We start from the raw sequence: 19569 nt of genomic DNA on the forward strand, positions 1-19569 counted from the left end.
CGTCTTAATAAAGAGCGTTATACCTTCCCGCTCATTTCAGGTTCAAACATAACGCCCTTTTAAAGGGCGCTATATCTTAACGGACAAACAACCGTTAAGGTATAGCGCCCTTTAAAAGGGTGTTATACATATTTGGGTCATTATATTTATTTTTCACATATTTTGGTTCTTTGAGTCCAAAAGAACCATATTTTGATTCCGGATTCCCATCACGGTTGAATTTTGGATCGAGACACTTAGTTAGGCTCTTTTTTTCAACTTGTCGATCTTTAAATTCTTATTCATGTAATAGAACTACTCTAGTGCATGTTAGATGTGCCTAAGTTGAAAATCTATAAAGTTATGGGATTTGGGGCTGTGTTTAATACTTTAGAATATATACCACAGTATATAACCTTTCATGACTTGAATCACACAATAACCTCATCAGAGGGTGCCTTATTCCGTACTGAAAAGGCAGTACCAATTTTAAGTTAAAATTTAGAAAGTCAAAACTCAAACGTATAGAGGAAAGTTTGTAATTAGTCATAATAAACCAACATTTATCGTACGTAACCATTTTTGTGGTACCTCCACTTTACCTACATCGCAAAAGTGAAAGGAGGTGACTAGAAGAAAGTGGCTATCGACATTCGACACACACACTTACAAGTGGATATCCTCTTACTTCTGTGCTGGAAAACTTTTCAAAGCTTAATTAGCCAACTAATTTCATTGTCTACTTTTCTTTCTTTTCCTCTTGTTCTATGACACAGTTGGAAGAGCTATGAGTTTTTGTGAAACGGCAGAAATTATTTTTCGTAAAAATTATTTTCATAATATTGGTTGGTCAGTAAGAAAATATTATTCAGAAAAATATATGTTAAACATTATTAATAAGTTAGAGATCTAACTAATGTTTGGATAAGTATTTGAGTAAAAAAGATAAATAATAATGTGAAATTATTAGTTGGAGTAAATAATATGAAGTTAAAAATTAAAAATTTAAGATAATTATAAGGAAAATGACTTTCGTCGAAAAGTCATCCTTTTCTTTACTTAGAAAAATATTTTCCTTTAGCAAATGATTTCTACCACACCCAAACACTAATAACAAAATTGCATTTCCCTGAACAATAATTTTCTTCGTACTAAACACAAGTTAGAAATGTGGGAGCTAATCAAATTAAAGTAGTATGCACTGTGCGGTGAAAATCACCTCTTGAAACATCCAAGAGTCAAAATTATAAATATTTGAGCTAACCTTTACTAACAAAGTATCTTTAATTAAGTAAACCTAAAAATTATTACTTTAGTTCCAATAACTGAAAATAATTTGTGTCTAACCATATAATAAAAAGAAAAACAAATCATTTCTTAAGAGGCAATTGGTTGTATGATTAGCTTTAGACATCGATGGATTAATGTACATGGTATGCATAGATGGGGGACTGGAGTTTGAATTAGTCCAAAGAAATAGGGACTAAACCTGGGTAAAAATTAACCCACACCTGCCGTTTACTTCAGTCTTCAAATAAATGGATACAATTTTTTGTCTTACATATACACATTAATCGCTTAACTAGGAGAAAATAATATGTATTCTCACTTTAATTTTTAATTACTAATTAAGTTAAAATTGTTTGCTTTGGTATAAATATTTTGTGCGGATAAGCATATTACAAGATTAAAAGTAGTAAATCTGCTTTCATTAGGAGACACATTTAGCTTCTCTTGCACATTCTTTTGACGTATTCTATTGGAAAAATATTATTCATCATCATCGTTATCTTCGTTGAACACAAAAGTAAAGTAGATTATGCTAAGTGCTAACAAGGAGTCAAGGACAGAATAAACTTCATTATTTGCTGCCCGCAATATCAAGAAAAAAGGTGATTCCCCAAGTAATATTTGGGCACGTACATAGGGTACAACATCTTTCAAGATTAGTTTTTTCTTTTGTTTATTTTCAAACAGTATTTGATACTGCAATTAAATCTCAATTAATTCGGCCACTTAACGAGGGAAGCACTCCTTATTAGAACTTTTTCTATTTCATCCATCACACGATAGTCTTTGGTTGGAAAAAATTTAACAATAATTGAAGTCACCAAGCAGATTAAACGTTGAATTAATTAATTAATTTTTTTTTTGGTTCCTTGCAAACAAAATATGTTATATTTAGATCGTTTTTAGTTATTCCAATATTTCCATTTTAGTTTTAATTTTGATAACAATTTAACTTTAAACTTTTTTTTTTACTCAACTGATTTTTAGCCACACAAAGATCTATAATTTCTTTTATATCACAAATTTCAAAAAGCTTTTCCCTTTTCTTACGAAGGTACGTGCTTATCCAAACTTTGCCACATAAAAGGAAGTGAGATAGAGAGTATATATTATTCCCTAATAATGGAGTAACAGTAACAAATTTAAGAAATACACGAGTAGTTTAACAATTCACGAGCAAAAGAAGATTAAATGTACTTATAACCAAGTATCACAATAATCAAAGTCAAAATTTGTCGATATCTCACATACGGTAAGTTCAAATTTCTCAAGAAAAAACTAAACTAGATCTTTAATTACAAGGAAGCCCTACTAGTTGAGTGCTACTTAACAGGAGTGAAAGGACAAAGCACTAGCGAGGTAGTGGTGGTGGTGGTGGTGATGATGGTGGTGGTGGTGGCTCCGGTTAGGTTCTTTTTCAATCTGCCACCGTATATGGAGGAAGTCGTCGACGGAGCACGGCAGCTTTAATGGTCCAACGGCATAGTAACCATATACATCGTGAGCTTTATCAAGAAGCTTTTGGAGAAGAGGGTGATATAGATATGATATGGGAATAACAAATCTTTGAATCCCACCATCTTCTTCTTCTAACCCTACTTGAATTGCTAGCCATCCCTTCTTCACCTTCATTTTCTTCTTCTTTTAATTCTTCTTTGTTCGATACTGATACAAATGATGTAGTTGGTTTCAGAATTTACTGCTGAATTTAGAAAATAATAAAGAGGTATAGTAGAGCTAGGGAGAACATATTGTGTATTGGACGAGGCTAAGTGGTGATATATGTATATATAGGGCTGTGAAATTTGGAAGGAAGAAGTGGTACTTTGGATTTCAAGATTTTATGAAATATTTTATATAGCAAGAGCACTCATAATAAGATGTGGTTGGAGAATGGCGGGCTGGTTTGTGGGTAGGAGGTGGGGTGGTCAAGTGGAGATTGGTAGTGCTATTCCTTTTTTCTTGAAAATATGTTGTCATAAAGTTAAATGATTTATTTGTATAGTAAAAAGTAGAAGATAACTCCTCTTTTTCGATCGAGGATTTAAGGGATAACAAATACTGGAGTTAGAATCGAACTCAGACAACACACTAAAAGTTAAGTTGTATCTTCCCCTCCTCCCCTCCACCTAAATCAATTAGCTGCCTAATATTTAAATCTTAGGGCGCCAATAAAAATATATACTACTTCTTTTAAAATATATATGACCCCTACCCCGGATAGTCTACCTCTGATCTGTCTCTGATGATGTCTAAACTTCACAGTTCACATAATAGGGAGTATTTTAAATTGTTATCACAATTTACTTTTTGGAATCTAAGCAACTATCGTTTAGAAAAGTAGAGGGTGGACATCCTTTGCATATAGAAAGAAAATGTGTATAGTGTGTGGCACATTCACAAGTGACCGAGAGTTAAGAAGGTAACGACTTAAAATGGAAGACTGATGTTAAAGACTAATCCGTGAACTTCTTAGTTAATGAAAAGCTTACATTATACTAGTATATGTTTTTAGAGTAACATATAAATTACTCCATCCGTTTCAATTTATGTGAACCTGTTTGACTGGGCACGGAGCTTAAGAAAAAATGAAGACTTTTGGAATTTGTCGTCCTAAACAAGTCAAAAATGGGCCAGGGTATTTGTGTGGTTATAAATGCTTCTCATTAAGTGTATAATTATAAGTTTAAGCTAAATTATTTTCAAATTTAAAAATAAGTCATTCTTTTTGGAACGGACCAAAAAGAAAATAGGTTCATATAAATTGGAACGTAGTAGCAATTTTATAAAAGACAAAATATGTATTTATGAATTAGGAGATCATGCCAATTATCAGCAATTATTGAGTTTGACTGGGAAATGTAAATATTTTAGGATAAAGGTTGTAAAAAGACTCAACAAAGTTACAATTTTTTTTCATTTAATAAAAGATTAATTTATATCAATGTTATATAAAATATTGTTGAATTAAAAAATAAAATGTAGGAGAATGGGGGAGGGATATGCTTATTGGAAATGGAGAAGTAGTGGACTTTGTGCCGGCCGTACCAATACTGATTACAGAATCTATTGGAGATTGTATTATTTGCACTTATACCCTTTTTGGCCGGTATAGGTTTTCAAAGTGGTCCCTCTTTCTTCTTGTATTTTTACATTTGGTTTATTAGTTACTCGTTCTATTCTTTTCCTTGTCTTCCACAAATTTGATAGTGGAGCAAAGAGAATAATACAGTTTCTAGATTGAAGAAGAATGGGAGGAGCTTTGAAAATTCTATGTCACATGTGTCAATTATAGAGGTGTAATTAAATTTTAGTAAAAATCTACTTTTTTTTATCCCAATTTAAATAAACTAATTCTCAAGACACGATTGATTATTATGCCTCTAATCAATAATAGCCGTAATAAAATTATTTATATGCACCGATAATATTCCATAAAATGTGAGGTATATAATCTAAAAAATAAGATATATTATATGCTATAATAGGTAAAAGTAATTTTATCGTGTATATTTATTTTTTATACTATCAGTATATATAAGTTAAACGTTCTCGACTAACAATTACATATTCAGGGCTATCACACTTTTGATGCTTAGTTCGGACAATTTTCCTTGTTGTCTCTTCTTAATTTACTTAGTTATCATTAGGAGTGCGCAAAAAAAAATCTGATAAATCATACTAAATCGAAAATAAAACCCGATGTGATTTGATTTGATTTGGTCTGGTATTGAAAAAATAAATCCGTCCATAATTGGTTTGATTTGGTTTTAACTAAAAAAAAAATCAAACCGAAATCAAACCAACCCGACATTATATTTATATAATTTTTAAAAATATTTTATACATGTAAATATTTCTTAAACTTTTTTACAGTTTTATCTTTTAATGTATTATTTCAAGCTTGGACATAACATTCTTGAATGATCAAATAAATTTTATAGCTCATAAATGTAGTAACTCAAATAAAGTTCAAATCAATACTAATGCTAATAAAATAAATTCAATTCAACACTAAAAATGACAATAGTGTTGGATATCTATTTTTAGTTTTGCATTGGTTTATACTAAAAATTGATAGCTTAGTTTATCTTTTTCTTTAGTGCTTAGTCATGTAATCAATAGTACTTACTAGATGCACTTATTTTAGCATGACTTATATAGCGATTTTAAATTACGTTCATTTTTTATTATGGCTTATTAATTAACAACATTTATTTTATGCGATTTTATTATTCTTGTTATTGAATATTTTAGTACAATGCTATGATTCATCTCATATTATTGTATTATTTTCCTAAAAAATATATTATATAATTGTATCCTACTAGGACTAAAGAAATATTTGGAGCACAAGTTACATATTTTGTGCTATGAAGATTTTACTGAAAAAAATGCGAAAACCCGAAAAACCCCTGAAAAAGCTGAGATTGAAAAACCCAACTTTACTGGTTTGATTTGGTTTATAGATTTAAAAATCCGACACCATTAGTTTGGTTTGATAATTAAAAAATTCGAGTCAACCCGACCTATGTACATCCCTAGTTACAACTTTGCAAATGACTTATACAGGCCTCTTTTGGTCATTGTGATTTGTTATTGTCACTAGCATTTAATAATCTTTTTAAAGCACGATCTTTTTTAAATGTTAATTATAGGTTAAGGTGAGCTCATATACAGTGAAAAAGAGAAAAAGAGGACAATAACTTTTGGTTAGATTGTAACAATTATACTAAGTGACGTATAGGGATCCCAAAAGTAGAATTTCAAATTAAATACTCCATATTTTTCTAAAGTTTTTTCATTCTTTATTTTATGCTTTCACTTTTTGTTTCTCCACTATCAAAGGAGCCAGTCGATAAGATGCTTTGGTCCACCACTGAACTGATAACTACTCAGTGTTAAGACTAGTGATTCTTTTTTATTTTTTATTTTTTATGTTAGACTCAAATGTAATCATTCATTTAGTTGAGGTTCTTCTTTTCTTAACGAGGCCTATTTGCCCAGTGGGGTTCCAAATATTTGACAAATTAATGATCCTTCTGTCCTAATTTGTGTACTAAATAATTGACCCCCTTTTTGTAAAAAAAGAAGTATTTGTATTGAAAACACTATGGTATCCGTACGATTTAAAATGTTTATGTAACAGCTTTTATAAGTGGTATTAGTTTCAATTTTTGGAAAAAACAAAATCACGACAAATAATTAGGTAAGTGAACTATATGAATCACACGACTAGGATTTAAATTTATAGTAATTGTTTTTTACCAATTGATAAAAGGATTGAGAAAAGCAAGCAAAACTAGCTTGACGTTAATATTACTTATCAACATTATGAATACTCTTGCTTAAAAAGTAAAGCTCCTTTTTCTACTTATAATAATATAAACATTTTGTTGTTCCCATGCATAGTTTCAACTTTCAACTATATTAAGGACATAAAAGTAAATAACAGTTTTATATGACAGTATCAATTAAACCATGCAATTGATAGATATACTTTTCAAATTATATGACTTCATCTAGTCAATTAAATATTTCTAGGGATTACATATTTTTATCATTAAGATAATTTTCCATGTTATTTTATCTTCAATGATTGCCCTCTTTGCTTATATTGTTGGGTTGAGGACTTAACTCTTTATTTGAGCATAATGGGAAATGCACCACTGACCATACTTTATTAATAGTCAAATAATACAAAACTTTTTATGTTTTTTGGTCTTTCAATTCTTTTTCTCTTCCATTTCTTTAGCTAGTCATTGCCTCATCTTTTGAGTAGGACAATATCTTATTTTTCTTTATTTTCTTTTTCAGTGCATGTCTTTTTCTTTAAGATATATCAACAAGTCCATTCTTTGAAAAAAAAAATTCTTTTTTAAATTTTCGTGTGAAGCCCATATTTCCCTCTCAAGTTTCATTTTCTTTTGATGTTAACACAGTCTTTCTTCTGCCAGATAATAGGCAATTCAACTTCGTCAATTGAATTTATTTGTAACTGACTAAAGTTTATAGTTGGCTTTCAATATATTTTAACGCCTAGGATTAATCACTACTAGAAATTCAGAAAAAATTATTCATAAAAATCGACCAAAGTCAGTCGGTAATGACCAATAACCGTCCAAAACGCGACCAACGTATGGTCGGTATTTTGAAGGTCGGAAGAGCATACCGACCAAAGTCAGTCGGAAATTACCGACCAACATTCACTACTAGAAATTAGGGCTATGGCAACGCTTCTTATTGCAACGGATCTGTAGCCGTTGCTATATAGGGTGTATTGCAACGATTTAGAACGTTACCAAAGGTTATAGGACCTATCTGGACATTTTAGCACTCAAATCGTTGCAATATCCTACAAACCGTTACAGTAGATGTTTATATGGCAACAATTTGTATAACCGTGGCAATAAATCTATCTACTGTAACAGTTGGATAAAAAAAATTCTCTATCGTAACGGTCATTAATTCCCTCCTCATTTTCGCCCAATTTTTCTACACCCGCTAAAATTAGAGGGGCCCACAATCTGATTTCCTATTTTAATTTTACCGACCAACGTTGGTCGGTATTTTAAATTTATTAATTTTGCTTACCGGCCAATTTTGGTCGGTATTGGAAAATATTTTTTTTTATAAATAATTAAAATTTAAAAATACCGACCAATGTTGGTCGGTAATCTGGGCAGGACAGACAACTTACCGACCAAAGTTGGTCGATAATGTTGAATTTCTGGAAATTCAATGTGCATTAACCGACCAACATTGGTCGGTAATTTGCAATTTAGTTTTTTTTATTAGTTACCGATCAAGGTTGGTCAGTTTTCTGGGATTAATTTTGGCAGAAAATGCTTGTTTTGATAGCTACAACACCTGTCAAACAAAAACAACATACCAATACCCCTAATTCACATCTAATAGCCACAAATTCACCACATGCAACCCCTAATTCATCATAAATTCAACCAAACATCCAACAACCACAACAACAACAACCAAACATCCAATTAATACTTTAAAACTAACAAATTAAAGTTCAATTAAACATCACAATCCAAAACCAAGCAAAAACTAAGTAATTACAACAAGTTCAAAATTGTTCAATCTAATTCAAAACTAGTTCTATTAGTTCAATTTAAAGTATATCAAAGTATTAGTCAATGGGTGTTTTCTACAAAATCATCACCATTTGATGAACTTTCATTTACAAGACGGTATAGAGAACGGTCTTATGAAGGACGGGAAGAACGATCACGGGTCGGACGGGAGGAACGATCATGGGGAGGATGGGAGGAACAATCACATTGAGGCCGAGCCTCTGGCGATGACTCACGAGACCGGGGCAACGGAAAAGCTCCAATAGAAAGGAGAGTTCTGATATGAGCTTGCATACCAAGGAATTGAGCATCTCTAAGCCTTTCTCTTTCCTTGGCTGCTTCTAGCTCGGATTTAAGCTTTGTCCCTATCTCTCGCATAGACGAGAGGCTCTCCCTATTAATTTCCTCGCCCTGTGAGGAATCCCTATTCCTCGCATTCCACACTTATAGCGATGGAAGTTTTTCTCGTGAAGCACGTATACCTTCCCCCTTTTTGGACCGCCAACAGCCTCCAACCATATTCTTTCAGCATCCTCGTTCGAAGGTTGGGTTGGCTCGCCTGATTCACCAGCTGATTGAATACGAATGAATTCCTCCATGTTACTTTGGTAATGACCCTACATTATTTTAAATTAAATTAGTATTTAAAAATTCTTATAAAAGTAAATTATAACACTTAAAAAAAAATTAAAAGCTTACATATGCAGTCTCTGCCCGTTCCTCGACCCACCTATCTCCATCTCCCTCTTTCTTCCTCTTTAAAATATGTGTCTCCTTGAATAGCTCATCATGGCTCATTGGACGCCCATACTTCTTTTCTTGAAAATAAATTAATTTAGTTAATAAATAGAATTGATATACTTAGAAAAATAAAATAATTTAAGCAATTACCAATCTTCTTCTTATTGTCCCGATGTTGATAGCACCCCCAGTGTGCAGGGAGCCTCCCTTCTCGGATGAGTGAGCTTTCTTTCCTTGTTCGCTTCTCTTTAAGAACTCCTCGGTCTGCCATAGCCTTAACAAATCATCCCATAAATGATACAGACACTAGTCAGGCCTCTTATTCTTCTTTCTGCCATCCGAAAAATGATCCGCCAATCTCTTGCAGGCTTTATGATAAAAATTTGCAGCCACTTCCTTGCTATAGCGGTTTTCCCATAGACACTTGCTCTGCATTTCAAAAGTTAAATATTAGATGAAAACATCATAAATATAATTTATTAATCTGCTTAAAAGAACATTTATACCTTAAGCTGATTGAAAATTTGCTCCTTCAATGAGTATGAAAAATCAATCCAAGTCACATAAGGGCCATCATAAAGCTTTTTGATCGCATTGGTGATTATCTTCGTAGTGTGCTTACCCGGCCTGAACTTGGAATTTAACAATAAAAATACATGAATATATTAGTAAAATATTATAAAACAATAAACGCAAAAATAATAAATAAATCTTACCCGTTACCCTCGGGGACTATGATGATCCTGCCATAGCGATCATAATGCACTACCTCTGGATCATCATCCTCAGCATATGTAGACGGTGTAGGGGGATCAGAGCTACGGTCTCGCAGGTGAAGACCTGAAATGGATGGAGTCAATGATGAAGATGGTTGTGATCCCCGTGACTGCGACATAGCTGGATGCGATCCATGTGGTTGTGATACTGATGGCTATGACCCAAGTGGTTATGATATGAATGACTGCGATCCATGTGGCTGTGATACTGATGGCTGTGACCCGAGTGGCTGTGATATGAATGGCTGCGATCCATGTGGTTGTGATATGTAGGGATGCAATCCAAGTGGCTGTGATGCCGATGACTGCGATTCGATGTGGTTGTGAGGTAGCTGGACTGTATGTCGGACGTATAGTCCTATGGGCATGTGATAGAAAACCTGGTATCTGGATGAATGTGTAGGCCTCGTGATGCTGTGGAAGCTCAATATAGCTGTGGGGTGGAGGATAAGACATAGACATCTTTGAAGAGGGTGAAAAAGAGGGAGTATTATTATCCCCAGATTCTACTCTTCTCTTTCCCTTCCTAGCCGTTTCTCGATCCCGAGAACTAGTAGGGTCATTTTTACCTTGACCCTTGCATGTCATCTGCATAATATAATACATATCTAGATTGAAACATATAAGAAACTAGTTATAACACGAGAGTGCTTTAAAAAACTAACTTTTTAATCCTCGTCGACTTATTGTTCCTCGTCCGAGAATTCCTCGTCCTCACTTGTTTGAATTTCATCAGTTGATTCTTCGTCCTCATTTTCTATAATTGTTACTTCATTTATATAAGCTTCTTTCAATTTGCGTTCAGGATGTTCCAAATCATTTTTTAACTGATCGTCCAATATTTGGTGAACATTGGAGATATCGTTTTGATATGCAACATCTAACACATTTTCGATTTTCACCCTACCTACAGGCTTAGTTTTGATTACAACCCACCAATCGAACTTATTCCGCCGCAATGGATAAGGAGCATAATACACTTGCCTAATGTTGTGTGCAATTATAAAAAGATCATAGCGATCATACTCCCTTGTATAATTAACCTCAATTATGTTGTATTGGTGGTGTACTCTTGTACCTCTTGTTGGATTTGGGTCAAACCACTTGCATCTAAAGAGTATCAATTTCTTATATGGCCAACTTATATATTCTAGTTATAATATTTCTTTGACCACACCATAATAATCAATATCTGCAACTTGGTTGCCATCACCACCTTGAACCCACACCCCGCTGTTGTTGCTATTTTTATTTTTAGAGCAATCCTCTGTATGAAACTTATAACCATTCACTACGTACTTAGACATTGTTGTGACATGAAGCCCAAGTCCCCAAGATATATCTTTCAAAAATTAATTTACACCATTATTTAGATTATTTACCTACATAGTATTAAAAAAATTCATAAGTTGGCATAACCGAATATATATATATATATAGCGGGAACTTTAGAAGAATAATATCAGGATAAACTTACAAACTGTTTGAACCACGTATCAAAACTCGTATATACAGCATCATGGCCAAATTGACCCACGAAGTGACGATGACACATCAAATATTTTTAGTAGTTGCATCATTATATAATCACTGTAAATTTTATATTTTGATAACTAATAAATCAATACTTACTTAAGAAATGGTACAACTTCGGGACAATTTAGCAACACATGAATTGTAGCTGACTTGTACTCCATATCACTCAAACTTCTCTTTCTAACATCCTTAGAACATCGGCCTGGTTGATTGAATATGGACATTGGTAGATATAATGGATCATTCACACATTCGACAGTGTGCCTATTGGGCCTATTCCTAGAACATGGCATGTTACTCTCAAAATAATAAGAACAAAAATGTGCAGTTTCCTTTGCAAGATAGGCTTCGCATATAGATCCTTCAATCCTATTCCTCTGCTTAACAAATTGTTTGCATTTGCCAATTGTCCTACATAATGTCATGTTAGCCAAGAACATTCAAATACAACAACAACAACAACAACAACCCAGTAGAATCCCACTAATGGGGTCTGGGGAGGGTAGTGTGTACGCAGACCTTACCCCTACCCTAAAGGAGTAGATAGGCTGTTTTCGAAAGACCCTCGGCTCAAGAAAATAAAAAGACAAAACGACAAGAGGAGACAACATTAGTATCACCACAACAATCATAGAAAAAACAGGAACACCATCAAATGCAGAAGAACGATGCAAAGTAAAACGATAGCTAGTAAATAGGACATGCACTGAAAAGAGAAGTAGTAAAATACAACATTGTCACTAGCTACCCTAGACAAAAACCCTACGTGGCCAGTCCCACAATGGTACGAAGTAAGTCAAGACTCAACTACATCCTAACCTACAACTCTAATACTCGACCTCCACATCTTCCTATCAAGTGTCATGTCCTCAGAAATTTGGAGCCTCGCCATATCCTGTCTGATCACCTCTCCCCAATACTTATTAGGCCGCCCTCTACCTCTTCTCGTGCCCTCCACAACCATCAGCTCACACCTCCGTACCAGAGCATCTGTGCTCCTTCTTGGAACATGTACGAACCATCTAAGCCTCGCTTCCCGCATTTTGTCATCAATGGGAGCCACATGCACCTTCTCTCGAATAACATCATTCCTAATATTATCTATCCTAGTGTGCCCGCACATCCACCTCAACATCCTCATTTTTGCTACTTTCATCTTCTGGATATGTGAGTTTTTAACGGGCCAACACTCAGCCCCATAAATAGAATATTACATCAAACTTATAATATTACCTCTCAAAGGGATACATCCATCTGTATTGAACATGCCCTCCAAGTCGTGCCTCAAGTACAAGGTGAATTGGAAGGTATTCCATCACATCAAAGAAACCACATGGAAATATTTTTTCCATCTTACTAGAAGTACGAATGTTCTGATCCATCCGAAGTAGGTTTTCTTCCCTTAAGGTGGTAGAACACAAGTCTTTGAAAAATAAACTAATCTCTGTGATGGGTTTCCAGATTCTTTCAGGCAAACCACAAAATGAAATAGGCACTAAGGTCTCCATGAAAATATGACAGTCATGACTTTTCAAATGGCTCAACTTCCCCCCATCCATATCTACTTTTTCCCCAGATTCGAGGCATAACCCTCAGGCATCTTCAATTTCGTAACCCAATCACAAATTTATCGTCTTTCCTCCCAAGTGAATGTATAACTTGCTTTGGGCTTCAACACCTTACCATTGTTCGTTGTCTGCAAGTATAATTCAAGTTGCCTGCAATATTTTTGTAAGTCCATTCTAGCATTCGGGTTATCTTTTGTCTTACCTTTAACATCCATCACTGTGTTGAACAAATTATCAAAATAATTCTTCTCAATATGCATGACATCAAGGTTGTGTCGGAGAAGATTATTCTTCTAATAAGGCAACTCCCAAAATATACTCTGTTTTGTCCAATTATGAGTAACACCATATCCGGAGAATCTAGAAGGTGGAGCCTCAGTAACTTTACTGAAGTTCTGGACCCTCTCCCAAATTTCCTCACCTGAAAGTATCGTAAGTGGCGAATCATATTCCACTTTATTCTTTTTGAATGCATTTTTCATCCTTCTAAACTCATGATCATCATGCAAGAACTGACGGTGACAATCAAACAGTGATAGCTTTCGTCCATGTTTCAAAGTGAACGCTTTGCCATTTTCCATACAATAAAGACAAGCTAGCTTCCCAGCAGTCATCTACCTAGACAACATTCCATACACAGAAAAATCGTTAATAGTCCACATTAAATGTAACGACCCGACCGGTCGTTTTGAGATCCAGCGCGTCGTTCAACGATTTGAGGCCTTGAGTAGCTTCACTTCAAGTATTATGACTTGTGTGTGTGGTCGAAATTTAATTTCGGAAAGTTCGGGATTGATATGGAAAGGAAATTCTAATTTAGGAAGCTTAAGTTGGGAAAATTGGCTAAGGTTTGAATTTTTGAGTAAACGACCTTGGAATCGGAATTTGAAGGTTCCAACAAGTTCGTATGATGATTTTGGTCATAGTAGCATGTCCGGATGTTGATTTGAAGGTTCGCGGGTTATTTCGGCCTCAAATTGGCAAAAATTGGAAAAATTCGATGATTTTTAGGAAGTTTGACCGGGAGTGGACTTTTTGATATTGGGGTCGGATTACGATTCTGGAAGTGGGTCAATTATAACTTGTGTTCAAAATTTGAGGTCAATCGGACTTGATTTGATAGGTTTCGACGTCAAATGTAGAAGTTTGAAATTCTAAAGTTCATTAGGCTTGAATTGGGGTGCGATTCATGGTTTTAGCGTTGTTTGATTTGATTTAAAGGCTCGACTAAGTTCGTATTATGTTTTATGACTGGTTGGTATATTTGGTCGGGTTGATTCCAGATGGTTAACAGATCAAAAGTTAAAGTTATGAGATTGCTGAAGGCTGGGTTGTGCTGGTGTAACCGCATTTACGGAGCATTCATCACAATTGCGAGCTCGCATGTGCAGGATATGTTGCACAGATGCGAAGAAATAGACTGGGGACTGTAAAGCACAGATGCGGCAGGAATTCCGCAGGTGCGGACTCGCACCTGCGCTTGGAGGGTCACATGAGCAGATGTGATGAGGCTGGTCCGCAGAAGCGGGTTAGTTCACGTAGATGCGACCCCGCAGAAGCGGGGACCTGACTGTAGAAGTGGTTGGGCTGCTTAGTGGACTCCGCAAATGCGAAGGGAGGACCGCAAATGCGGTGCCGCAGAAGTGGCTAGTATGTCCGCAGAAGCGGAACTGGGCAGAACATAAGGGGATCAAACTTGGTCATTTTGTCATTTTCATTTGGGATTTTGTAGCTCGGTTCTTGGGGCGATTTTGAGGAGTTTTCATCATGTAAAATAAGGTAAGTAATTTCCCACTTGTTGTGAGCTAAATGTAAGGTTTATATGTGGATTTAAGGATGAAAATTTAGGAAAATTGTGGGATTTGGGTAGAAAACCTAGAATTTGATAATTTTGGATTTTGACCACGATTTTGGAAATGGAATTAAGAGTAGATTATATATTTGAGTTAGTAATGTTATGGGTAAAGTTTACCTTTGAAAAGTTTCGGAATCCGGACACGTGGGCCGAGGGTTGATTTTTATAGACTTTTCGAGCGGAGTTGGGAATTTGTTTAAATTGATTAATTATGGGTATTAGAGTATCTTTTGATTGGTTTGAACATTGTTTGAATAGTTTTGGATCGGCGGGCTTTGGTTTGAGGTGTTTGAGGGGCGTTGGAACCGGTTATGGAACTTCGGAGCGAGGTAAGTCTCCTATCTAACTCTGTGACGGGGAAACTACCCCTAGGTGATGTATTTGCTTTTATGTGTTACTTGTTGTGGGGGCTACGTATGCACCAGGTGACAAGAGTCTGTGCGTAGCTAGATTCATATTATGTTCAGGTAAACTTATGTTCCCGCCATGCTATAACTGTACTATTTGTCTCTTGACTATTAAATTCCTTCATATTACGTTGTGACTTTAGACTAGACTCTTGTAGAGTGATAGACTTGCTATTGTAGAGATTTTACAGGCTTCATGATAAGCTATGAATTTAATTGTACTCTCCATACGAAATTCTCCTGCGTTATGCGTTCTCATCGAAAAGTTCCCTTAAAAATCTATAACTCACACGACTATTCATGAGTGGGGTCGAAGACCCGTCAAAGCTTCTTATTCTAATGGGATATGGCCTTTTGCCTCGGAAAGATAGATACATCTATGGTTCGTGTCGTTCGGTATAGATACATACCAATTTCGGTCGGCATGTAATTTTAAAAAAATATAAACTATTTTTTGGTAGTTTCCATCCGTTTTGGATATTTTTTTGGTTGCTTTTGTTGACCGACCAACGTTGGTCGGTATCGCTCGATTGGTTTTTCCCGAATTTCTAGTAGTGATTGTTAAAAAAGTATTCTTTCAATCAAGAAGAATTATTTTCTTAACTGCATGCATGCAATGAAGTCATGGACGGTGACCAATTACTTCACAACCTATTGCAAATCATGGTCATGGACCCTCCAATAGGATTAGTGCAGGGGTGGACGTACTATATAAGTTACTGATTCAACTAAACCGAATGATTTTGGTTCATATCATGTATATGAATTATATGAGGTAAAATTGATCAATGACAGGTGGATGCTTGACAAGTTGATATATAAAAGTAAAGACAAGTGAGATATGAGTCAGCAAATAATTGGCATCGGTTATGAACATGTGACCAGTGTTGAATAAGTTACGAATGCATTGAAACCGGGAACAATGTTTTGAAAGGAAGATATCGGCTGGGAAATACAACATTCAATGAGCAACCGTTACACAGAATCTTTATATTAATGCACAAATGTTATGCAGCCATCTGTATAGGGTAAAATATGTTATATTAAATGATCGCATGAGGAAGTGGCACGTGGAGCCGAAGACAGAAGATAGCTGAAATCGAAGGCAACTATCCTGCATGTTACTGGAGAGAATGATACTCATAAAGATGAAATAAATGCTTGCCTCCCGGTAGCATTTAATATAAAATATTCTACAGCATTAAGTATACTACCCGTTACAACAAATATGGCATTCATGACCGCCGTTACACATTCTTCAATAGCCATCATAATAGACATCAAAGAAGGGCTTGATCCTAGGACCTTGTTCCCTAAGTGCAGCTATAAATAGTAAGCTCTACTATCATTATAAAGGACACGAATTTTCTGGCAAACATAAGCTACACTCTATTCAAAACATAATATAATCTTATCTTCTTGCTTTTTGATTTCATTGTTGTTGTGCCCGGAAGCCCTGCTCCCGGAACTATTATTTCTGCTATTTCGTCTCCATCTCAAGGCTAAGTATTGCATATTTATATAATTCACCTATTATTTCAGGATCAAATTAATTTACTTATCTATAAACCATATATAAATTCGATTGTACCGTTTTACGGGTAAACGATTTGGCGCCCACCGTGGGGCCTAGACTGATGTGTAATTAAGTTGCTCCTAACAACACACATAATCTTGAGGCCCAAGAAAACAAGCCTCAGCACAAGGATTCAATTAGTGATACCCCCAATAAGGGGAACGATGCCACACCGGTCCACGATAGGCAGTACCCACGACATGTTCAGGAGGTGACTCTTGATGATGCTGAAAAGGAGCATATCGTTGAAGCGATAAGGGTTATGCAAGAGCAACAAGAGGTCATTCTAGGTCATCTCACACGGCAGGATAAGGTTATGACAGAACTAAAGCAGGCATTATCGGGTGTTTCCAATAACGCGAACGGACGAGGTCCAATTTCTCCCGGTGCTCCCGCAAATCAAACAACGTAAAGGGTCGACAAGAACACCTCGATGGGAGAGGTCGGTGAGGAGCGGATCCGGTCACAACAACAAGAGCGATCCTTTCAAAATCGATCTCATATGGTTTATGAGGGAAGTGAACGCCCGCATGGACCAAATCCCAGGTTCACACCAGTGCTGAAAGGACTGGACTCAAAGAAGTACACTCCTTTGCTGTACAAACCGAGAGCGGCACCAAAATTGATCCCTAAGCGGTTTAAAATGCCCGACGTGCCAAAATATGATGGGACTTCGGACCCTTAGGAGCATATTACCACCTATACAATGGAAGTGAAGGGGAACGATTTAGCTCCCCACGAGAACGAATCGGTTTTGCTGAAAATATTTGGAGAGACTCTCACGAGGGGAGCCTTGATATGGTATTAGTTATTGCTCGAGCATTCCATAGAATCCCTTGAGATGCGCGCGGATTCTTTCATTAAGGCACAAGTAGGGACCAAAAAGGTGCAGGCCCGGAAGTCTGACATATTCAAAATTGAAAAAGGATAGTCCGAGTTAGTGTGGGAATTTGTAACTCGGTTCCAGAAGGAAAGGATGTTGCTCCCGGCTATTCCGGATGAACGGGCGACTGAAGGACTCACCAAGGGTTTGAATCCGAGAAGTTATGATGCTTCCCGAAAATTGAAGGAAATCTTGCTCGAGTTCCAAACGACGACTTGGGCAGATGCTCACAACCGGTACGAGTCAAATATAATGATTGATGATGATCATCTCGGCTTCCCAGTGTTGGCTAAAGGTCAGGAGAAGAATAAGGAGAAATCAAAAGACGATTTTGACACAGATAGACGATCTCCGAGGGGCTAGGTTTCTCCCTATGAACGGGCTGAAGGACGCGACAGAGGTTTCTAGTCAACAGACAGGTTTGTTACCGATAGAAGAACTGATCGCGGCCGGAACATCAAATCATTACAGGACAAGGAAATGTTAGGTTATCGAGATCCTTCCTACCCAGACTATCAGAATACAACTTCAACGTCAGTGTAGTAGAGTTGGTATCGGCTATGAGGAATATTAAAGAAGCACAGTTCCCGAAGCCGATGAGGTCCGATCCCATCCAGAGGGACCCTAATTTATGGTGTGAATACCACGGGACGAACGACCACCAGACTAGCGACTGCCGACATCTGCGTGAAGAGGAGGCATACTACAAAAAAATGACCATCTATGGGAATTCTTAAGTGACCGGGCCAAAAACAATTACGATCGCAATCGTGATAACACAGGGCCCTCAAAAGCAAGAGAAGATCCCCCGCGCCAAACGATCAACATAATTTTCAGGGGGAACGAGATTAACAGGGTTACCTTCTCGACAACAAAAAAATATGAAGGTATTGGTAACCCACATCAAGAGGCTCCTGGAAGTCGCTGAAGATGACATCACTTTCACAGAGGAAGATGCAGACGGATTTTTGCTATTGCACAATGGCGCATTGGTAATTATTTCAAATGTATTAAATTTTAAAATCAAACGCGTTCTGGTGGATCCAGGGAGTTCGGCTAATATTATACAATGGAGGGTATTGGAACATGCCAAACTTACCGGAAGCATCATTTCGGCCACAAAACTTCTCGTCGGGTTCAACCTCGCAAGCGTGACAACTCGAGGAGAGATCCTGCTGCCCACAAATGCTGAGGCGGTGATGAAGACAAACCTTTTCGAGGTTGTGGATGGTGGGTGATATGGGCTACAACATTTTCCTAGGAAGACCATGGTTGTACGAGATGAATGCTTTACTGTCACGACCCAATTTCACCTATAGGTCGTGATGGCGCCCAACACTACAGCTAGGCAAGCCAACTTAATAAATTAAGCATTCATTAACAAAAATTAAAACCAAGAGAAATAATAAAATCCAAATTCTACCAATGTGTGTGCCAAGACCTGGTGTCACAAGTGTAAGAGCATCTAGTAGATTATACAAAACCTCAAATACTGTCTAAAATAAAAATAGACAGAATGAGAAAGAAAAAAAAAATACAAAGAGAGACACTAGTAGCAGCAGAACGGATCAGAGAAACAGCTCACCACTATGCCCCTGGATAACTTGGGTGTAAGACGATCGGTCCCTCACTAGTACTTGCCTCAGTTCCTGCACAAAAAGTGTAGCAAGTGTAGTATGAGTACGTAAACAACGTGTACCCAGTAAGTATCAAGCCTAATCTCGAAGTGGTAGAGATGAGATGGCCGACTTTGAGACTCACTATGGGTCAATAATAATAATTAAAATACAACTAGGATATTTAAATCAGCATGATTTACAAAATTTAAAATAATCTATTTAATCAGCGAAAATAATCAAATTCC

The sequence above is a fragment of the Nicotiana tabacum genome, chromosome 13, assembly GCF_000715075.1.
Source record: "Nicotiana tabacum cultivar K326 chromosome 13, ASM71507v2, whole genome shotgun sequence".
Taxonomy (NCBI): domain Eukaryota; kingdom Viridiplantae; phylum Streptophyta; class Magnoliopsida; order Solanales; family Solanaceae; genus Nicotiana; species Nicotiana tabacum.